The following is an 8,733-nucleotide window of genomic DNA, read 5'->3' on the forward strand; positions in this document are numbered from 1 at the left end:
TGGAGAGAGGCTCTTATTATCTGAAAGCATTAATAATATATCCACACATTTTATTCTATGCATGGAAAATTCAAATCTAGATGCCTCACGACACAGATACACGATTAGATTTTCATATAATAGTATTGATTCCTATTGGAACAAATGATGTTTTTACTACTTTTTACAAAAAATAAAAACTGCTAAATGATAGTCAGTATTTTATTATTACATACAAACATGAATATTTTTCTAATTCGCAACCCAGGTAGGGTCCAAATATAACTCAATCTGTTTTCTCCAGTCTAGGTGGACTTTACTTGTCTTAGAACCCTAGATTGGAATTATGTTCCATTTTTGTTCATGACTGAGTAAATGTATAACAATGGCACGATGGAATGATCGATTTAAAAGCGGAAATGAGCCGGTTGAAGACAAGCAGCGTTGGGACATCCATTAACCTCAAAAACAGACAACAAAGTGCAAAAAAGTAGAGACAATGGTTTGTTCAAACTTGTGAATGACTATCCGAGAGCTATCGGAAGATAACATCTCGTACAGTTCCCTTCAAATCACTTTAACTGATAATTTGCAAATGAGAAGAGTGAGTGTAAAATTAGTTTCCTAGACTTTTGAGTGATGAACAGAAGGAAAAGCGTGCACTAGTATGCCCAGAGTTGAAGGACTATCTTAAAGCAGATCCAGACTTCATGGCCAAAATTGTAACTGGGGATGAATGTTAGGTCTATGGATATGACCCTGAAACCAAAATGCAGTTTTCAGTGGGAAACCAGTGCATCTATCTCCTCGCCCAAAAAAGGCATGTCAATCAAAATCGAACAAGAAGGTCATGCTCATTGTTTTTTTTTCAATAGTAAAGGCATCAGAGTGCAATCAGAGTTCGTTTCAAAAGAAACAACTGTCAACTCTGAATTTTATAAGAGCTTACTGCAATGTTTGTGAAATGACATATGGAGAAAGAGACCAGAAAAATGGGTGAATGGTTTCTGCTTCAACCCGACAACGGGTTGTGTCACACAGCAATTCTCATTTATGACTTTTTAGCTGAAAAAAGTGTTCCTGTCTGTCCACATCCGCCATACTCATCCGATCTAACACCATGCGACTTCTGGCTCTTCCCAAAAAAAAACTGGACTTAAAGGAAAATGTTTTGACACCATTTCTGAATTGAGAGGGCCATGATCGAGCAGCATTAAAAAGCCCTTATGAAAGAAGCCTTCCAGAAATGTTTCCAGTCATGAAATAAAACGTTAGAATAAGTTCATTACCAGCCAAGGACAGTACTTTGAAAGAGGTTAAATTGAATTCAATGCAAGTTTATTACTTTTTGAAATAAAACAATATTTACCGTATTTTGATCACATTTCATAATTTATCCTCCACAATTAGATGTTAGATACAAAATTTATCAAAATTGGTTATAAATTTTCTGGTGGTAAAGTAGATATATGCCATCATTTTAGTTTTGTGCTGCTGCCAAATACAATGCAAAAACTTACCATTTGAATAATTGAATAAATGTATCATGTCTTTCCCCAAGTATGTATAATTTGTTAAGGGCAAAATATAACTGCACACCATATAGTGTCCTAATAAATCATTAGTGCATTATAAACCCTTTTACTATGAGCCATTTCTTAGGGTTTACAGAAACTTATTGTGTAAATAAACCATTATACCGAACACAAATTAATTCATACTTGAACAGACGGTATTTCTTTTGGCTCATTTGGATACCTTGTAAACCTGTTTTTGTTTACTGGATCAATTGGAATAACTGGTCAAAAATAACTTACTGGTAATTACGTACTCAGAGATCATCTATGGTTTGATCAGAACGAGTTTTGAACTAAATTGTTACAGCACATGTTTATTTTACTTCCTACGCTCACAACATTGCAACCTAATGGCAAAAAATAAATTGAAGTATTAACCCTAGAGCTGGTATGAAACGAATTTTCGTCGCCAAAGGCCCGTCCGATTTGGCAACGACGAATATTCGTCGCCAAAGTAGACATGTACATTTATTGAAATTTGTAGGCAATTAAGGTCATAAATGATTTTTATTTGATATATTCTGGAAGAGCAATAACTATAGAACCGATTTACTGTTCTTACATCGATTATTGTCTTCTTTGTTTACCGTAAAACATAGTTTTTTTTTTGGACAGCTGACGTGAACGTAGTACGGGTCAACCACATTGTTGTGAAATTGTAAACAAGTGCCGGGTTTTGTGTTTGAGGTTACGAATCCAATAGTATTTGGTGTTGTTATTATTGTTTTTTTTAGCTTTCTTAGGTTATACTCGTAGTTGTAATTGTTCAGTATGGGTGAAAACTTTAGAGACCGATCAAATGATCTTAGAGAGCTCGCAGGGCGGGATCTAGTGACGCTGAGTGAAAAATGAAACTTTGTATATATTGTACATATGTAAATAAGGTAAGATTAATATTTATTATTTTATTTTATTTTATTTTTGTTTTAACTGTCATACTTATATAAGTATAAATGCAGTCAAGAGATTATGTTTACCCACGAACAATAATATTTGTTTAGAAATGTACGCATTTTTGAAAATAAGTAAAGGGTGCCTTTTCATACAACCTGTAACACATACGTTTTGAGGTAAAAGTTACAATAATTATATGTTTTTGGAATCAGGACAAAATTTCGAATAAGTTATACATTTACGGTTTTGATGTAAAGCTTATTGCTAAGCAGTTACACAACGGAATATTTACAAAAAAAATTTCCAAAAAACATTTTTTCTTACATTTTGTAAAAAAAATAAATATATATGTTTCCATGGAAACAATAAGATATTGTTATTATAATGCTCTCCATATAGTTTTGAATACATTGACATATAATAGTTTATATTTGGACTAACAGTTATGAAATGTGATACATTATAAGAAACGTCTGCGAGGCTGTTAAAATAGAGCTGCCAGTACAGAGTGACACCATTGCCAGTTCTAGGGTTAAATTTATAATTTCCTGAATGCATTGATGCTAATAATATTGTAATATCTGGAAAATAAACATACGTTAAGTCACAAAAAACACCATATGCACCAAACACATGCAAGTTTTAATTTCCAAGCACATATTGTTATTGCTATTGGACTAATTGTGTTTCCTTACAAAATTCAGTTTTACCAAATTTTCAAGACACATTCTCCCTCCAACAATCATACAGTGGATAATCATGCCACAACCACACCTTTCATATTCCTCATACTCACAATAAAAAAACACTTCAATCAGAACCAAAACAAACAATTGGGCGCAACATTCTACAAATAAAAAATAAAAATAATCTTTTGAGTTACTGATGAAAACATATTGATAACCCAAGGAGTAATAAAAACATACAGTAGTGTAAAATTAATTCATATAATTTGCTGAACACTATTTCACCCACTTCTAGACAACATATACTATACGATTGTACATCATAAACGTTTCTTTTGAGGTCACACACGAAATAAAATGTATAAATGAAAACAAACAAATAAATATTCATCCACAACATAATATATATCTTTTAAAATAAAGCTTTGCGGTTTTCTTCATATATTCTTAAGAGTTAACCTATGTTGAGCAATACAATTAATTGGTGAAAGGCAACACAACAAGTGACTATATAACGTTATAAATTTTCGACAGTTGGCTAATTTGTTTTAAAAGGGTGAAGTCAAAAATATTTTTTTTTCTTTTTTATAAATATTAATTTATGAACTTACAGAAATGAAATGTTTTTAAATATTTGTTAGTTACTATTCCTTTATTGGTTAAAAAAGAAATTTATACATAATAATAAATGTAAAAATATACAGTTTTCATCTAAATCATCATTTCAGTTTTCATCATTTTAATTGTCAACTCGCACCCTTCAAAAATCTATTTAGAACAATGTTTTCTTCATAAATGTTCCTGAATTAAAACACTAAAAATAAATTATAATATTTAAAACAAATCTTCACACTGTACATAAAATCAGAAAATTCCTTTAAAGTTACACAATATCTTATATAAAAATAGATCAGCTTTGAATCCAAATACTACAATTATATAAAACCAGACTATTTATAAAAATTACATAATATCATAAAAATACTGCTAAATACATGTTTCACTGAAATAAGTTGATATTGAGTCAAAGTTTAATACCTTAGTTATTTGCTCTTATTTATAAGGCACATTTCCCTAGCTAACTTATTTTATTAGTGACAATGTAGAAAATAACACTAGCTTAAACAATATATTTTTAACCCTCTTGGGAACATTTTAGAAAATATTTATTTGGTCCAAATAAACAAGAAGTGTCTGAAATTTTAAGTTTACAATCTGTCTCTGAGCATTTTTTACTTTAAAATTCATAGCTTTTTAATGTTGTAGTTTTGGATGACTGCCTTACCTTATTTTAATCTATATCTGGACTGTCAGCTTTAAATATGATTTACGTAAGTTTGCAAATGGCTGTCATTTTAAGCATTGCAAAAACCTGTACAAGAGAAAAATATATGGCTTTGTTGATATGATAAACACACAAACAATTGCTAAATAAACAAAATTCTCTAAAAAGATTTGATACCTAATTTATAAATACCAGAATGAAATAAATGACAGAGATAGAGAAAAACTTAAATATTTCAGACAATGTGTTTATTAAGCGTATATAATAAATTGGACCTAAGGAACCCATAAAATATTCTGGAATATCACACATTATTTACATATGAATTCTTCTTATTGTCTAATAATACAGTAAATAAACTTATATATAAAAAACTCTTTCATAAGATAATAGATCACAGAGATTGGCAAGATTTGATTAAATTTTAACAAGTTGGAACAGTAGAAATACAATTTTCTAGATCTATTATGAACAGATCCTATCCAAACTATCAAATATCCTGATATTTGGATCTTATAAAGATTTTTCAGAGTACACGTCATTAAGTACCTGAAAACGTGAATATTGTAAACCACTTGTAAGTCTAATAGCACTATTATAAGTATATACTTATAGCACTGTACTGTAATAAAACATCACACTCTAATGCATCGTTTAACGTCTAACTTTCCACTACTTACTCTACAGATCTAATCTTAATGTATATTCACAAAAATAAAACAGGATTGGGAGATGATCGTATAGCTTACACGTGCTACTTATAAAAATCAAACTGATTTTGGAGGTTTTGTACTGAAAGTATATATTTCGTATGACTGAGCATTTAAACAAAAAAAATCTTTTTACATTAATGAGTTTTCTGTTAAATAACAAACAGTTCTTACTAACATAAAAAATATCATAGAAAAAACATAGCTCTCTTTTTAGTTTATAGAGAAAACTAAAAAAAGCATACAAATTAAAGAGACCTTTTGTACAACATTTTAATTAATGAGACATAATGAAAAACTCTAGCACGAAAAATTACAATCACCATCAATACAGCCAGCTTCTAATAAGCAGCGATACGCAATCATAAAACGAGTCAAATGTGCTATTTTTTGTAATACATTAATCTCACAACGTATAGGGCCTAATAAGGTGTGTGAATAATGCAATTTAATTGAAGTTCTAATGTAAAAAAATTACTCACATCTATATGTTCCTGAATGATAAGATATAAGCGAGTTACAAATTGGCCAATCATTCCGCGATCATTTGAATGACCCACAACGATGTGTAGCCTAACTTAAAGAGTGTATATAAATAGATTCAGCAGAAAAATTGTGATAATAGACATATTAATGTTAAAATAACTCTTATAGATTACCACATTGACTGCATTGGATAAAACTTACTATTATTCCGGCTGTCCTAAAGTTATTACATGATTTGTGTTGCAGTGTGAAAAGTGAACTAATATGTATACAAGCTTGGACAAATTAAGACTTTGGAGTATTTACTTTTATCACAAATCGTTAAGGTCTTTTCATCCTCTTGTTTATTATTTCATTTACAATATGTAAAAGAAAATCTATATTTTGTATATTTTAGTTTTTATATTATTATTTGGTAAAAATAAAAAAAAACTTAGAATTAACTTGGCGTAATACTGTTGGCTTTTGCAATTGAAAATTATTTTGTACAGAAAAATACTCCTAGAGAAATAATGAATACAATGGAATAGAAAACAATATTCTTGTTTTATACTATACATATGACAATAAATAAATATAAGGTAGTGTACAAACTACTTATAGAAATTTGACCCCCAGTTCCAGGGTTAGGCTCTATAGCCAGCTCGAAGGGTTAGGGTCAGTCTTCATTTGTGACTTTCATACGTCAGTTAGCTACAAAAAACTTCCTCATAAAGTAAAAAAATTCATAATCAAGCCATTCAGAATTTGTGACCAATGAACTTCTATTTTGTAATTTTAGTTAACGTAGTAGTATTAAACGAAACATGAAGTTAGTGTAGAGAAGTTTGCATAACATTTATTTCTTAGTTATTTTTAAAATACTTTATATGCATCCCTGAAATTTAAGCTCTACAAGAGGGACGAGAGGCTCAAAGGAAGTTCGTGTCGACAATCATAGTTTCATTACCAAAACTTACTAATCTTAATAAATTTCATTTCTTGGTTTAAAGTATATTTTTAATACTTAATTGCAATAACTGAGATACAGGCTTTAAAATGTTAAGTATTTTAGCAAGCAGTGACATTGAAATAAGTGTACTTTAATAATTCAAGAACTAAATGGTCCACTCACATGATAGTCCAGCTGTAAAGCTCATCATAATATTGAACACTTTATTTAAAAAATTACATATTATTAAATTAATAATAAAAATCTAGTTAAAAATAGTCTACTTGAGGAACTTGAAGTAAAATTAAATAATAAAAGTTATCAATTACCTTTGACATTCATGAACCACACATTCATTCATTCATTTGACATTCATTTGTAATTAGCTTTAATTGATTATATCACATTTTTTAAAGCAAACAAACTTTTTTACAAAAGATTGGAGTGCCAAGATATTTATTGGACATTTTTACAATAAATACTGCCCTTTACTAGTATTATATACTTGCCTAGTTTAAATTCTATACATTTTTCCAATAACAATTATTTTGTAAAGAAATTTTTGTAGAGCATTAAAATTTTCACACAACATTTTGTGTTTGTTAGAACCAAAAACCCCATCAATGTCCTGATAAATGACAAATATATAATAATAATAATAATTTAATTTAATATTAAAATTTATTTATCAATTTCTGTTACTATTGTTACAGTAGTAAGCTAGACATTGAAACTCAATGTACTGTCACCTGATTTAAAAACAAAAACCCAATTTAGTTGAGCACATGGCTAAAGTAATATTTTATGCATTAATATAAATAATTACCTCTTCATTGTTGTTACATACCTATTAGGTATTTTATGACTAAGGTAATTACCTCGATTAAGACATTTCAAATACATAAATATTTTTCAACTGATTTGTAATGTTTTTGAAATCAAGTGAACTGTTATTTTAAAAGTGTCAAATAAAACAGATAATAGTTGTTGGATATGAAGCATATGTTACTTTAGAGTGTAAGGTTTCTTGATTACATTTCTGTAAGCTTCATTAGAGAGTAAGTTTTTTTGAATTTACATTATAGTGTACGTTTTCTTGAATATGCATCTTAATACTTCATAAGGGACTAAGTTTTCTTGAGTATGTATCTATATGTCTTATTAAGGAGTAATTTTCTTTAGTTTTCATATATAGCATCATTAGGGAGTAAGTTGTTTAAATTTATATCCGTATGTCACATTAGGGTGTATGTTTTCTGAAATATGTATCTATATAATAGAAAAAGGAGTAAGTTTACTTGAATATGTATCTACATGCCTAATTAAGGAGTAAGTTTTCTTGAGTTTATATAATGTATACCACATTACGAAGTGTGTTTTCTAGATTATATGTCCCATTATGGAAGAAGTAGTCTTAATTATTTATCCATAATGAAATTGGCTTGAATGTTTTTACAGAATAAGTTGCCTTAAGTATAAATGCAGATGTCTTATTGTGAATACATCTGCTTGAGTATATAAGGCATTATGGAGTAAATTAGCTTTAATATTTCACTGTATGCCACATTATGGAGAAGTTGGCTTGGAAATATATTTTTATGAATACATTTGCTTGAGTATACAAGGAATTATGGAGTATTATTGTCTTGACTATTTCTCTGTATGCCACATTACATATCAGGTTGGCTTCAGTATATATGGAAATATATTTTTACAAATGAATTTGCTTCAGTATGAAAGGCATTACGGAGTAAATTGCCTTTAATATTTCTCTGTATGCCACATTACATATTAGGTTGGCATCGGTATATATGGAAATATATTTTTACAAATAAATTTGCTTGAGTATAAAAGACATTATGGAGTAAATTGCCTTTAATATTTCTCTGTATGCCACATTATGGAGAAGTTGGCTTGGAAATACTCGTACATTTTTATGAATAAATTTGCTTGAGTATACCAGGTGTTATGGGGTAATTGTCTTCAATATTTTTCTGTAAGCCACATTACGAATTAAGTTGCTTTAAGTGTATATGCAGGTATCTTTTTAAAATATTTTGCTTTAGTATACAAGGTATAATGGAGTAAATTGCCTTAAGTATTTCTCTGGTTGCCACATTACAGAGAAATATTGACTGAAACATGCATTCGGAAGTTGTTTTTCAACATTTTAACGCTTAAACTT

Source organism: Homalodisca vitripennis, chromosome 8 (genome assembly GCF_021130785.1).
Source record: "Homalodisca vitripennis isolate AUS2020 chromosome 8, UT_GWSS_2.1, whole genome shotgun sequence".
Classification (NCBI taxonomy): Eukaryota; Metazoa; Arthropoda; class Insecta; order Hemiptera; family Cicadellidae; genus Homalodisca; species Homalodisca vitripennis.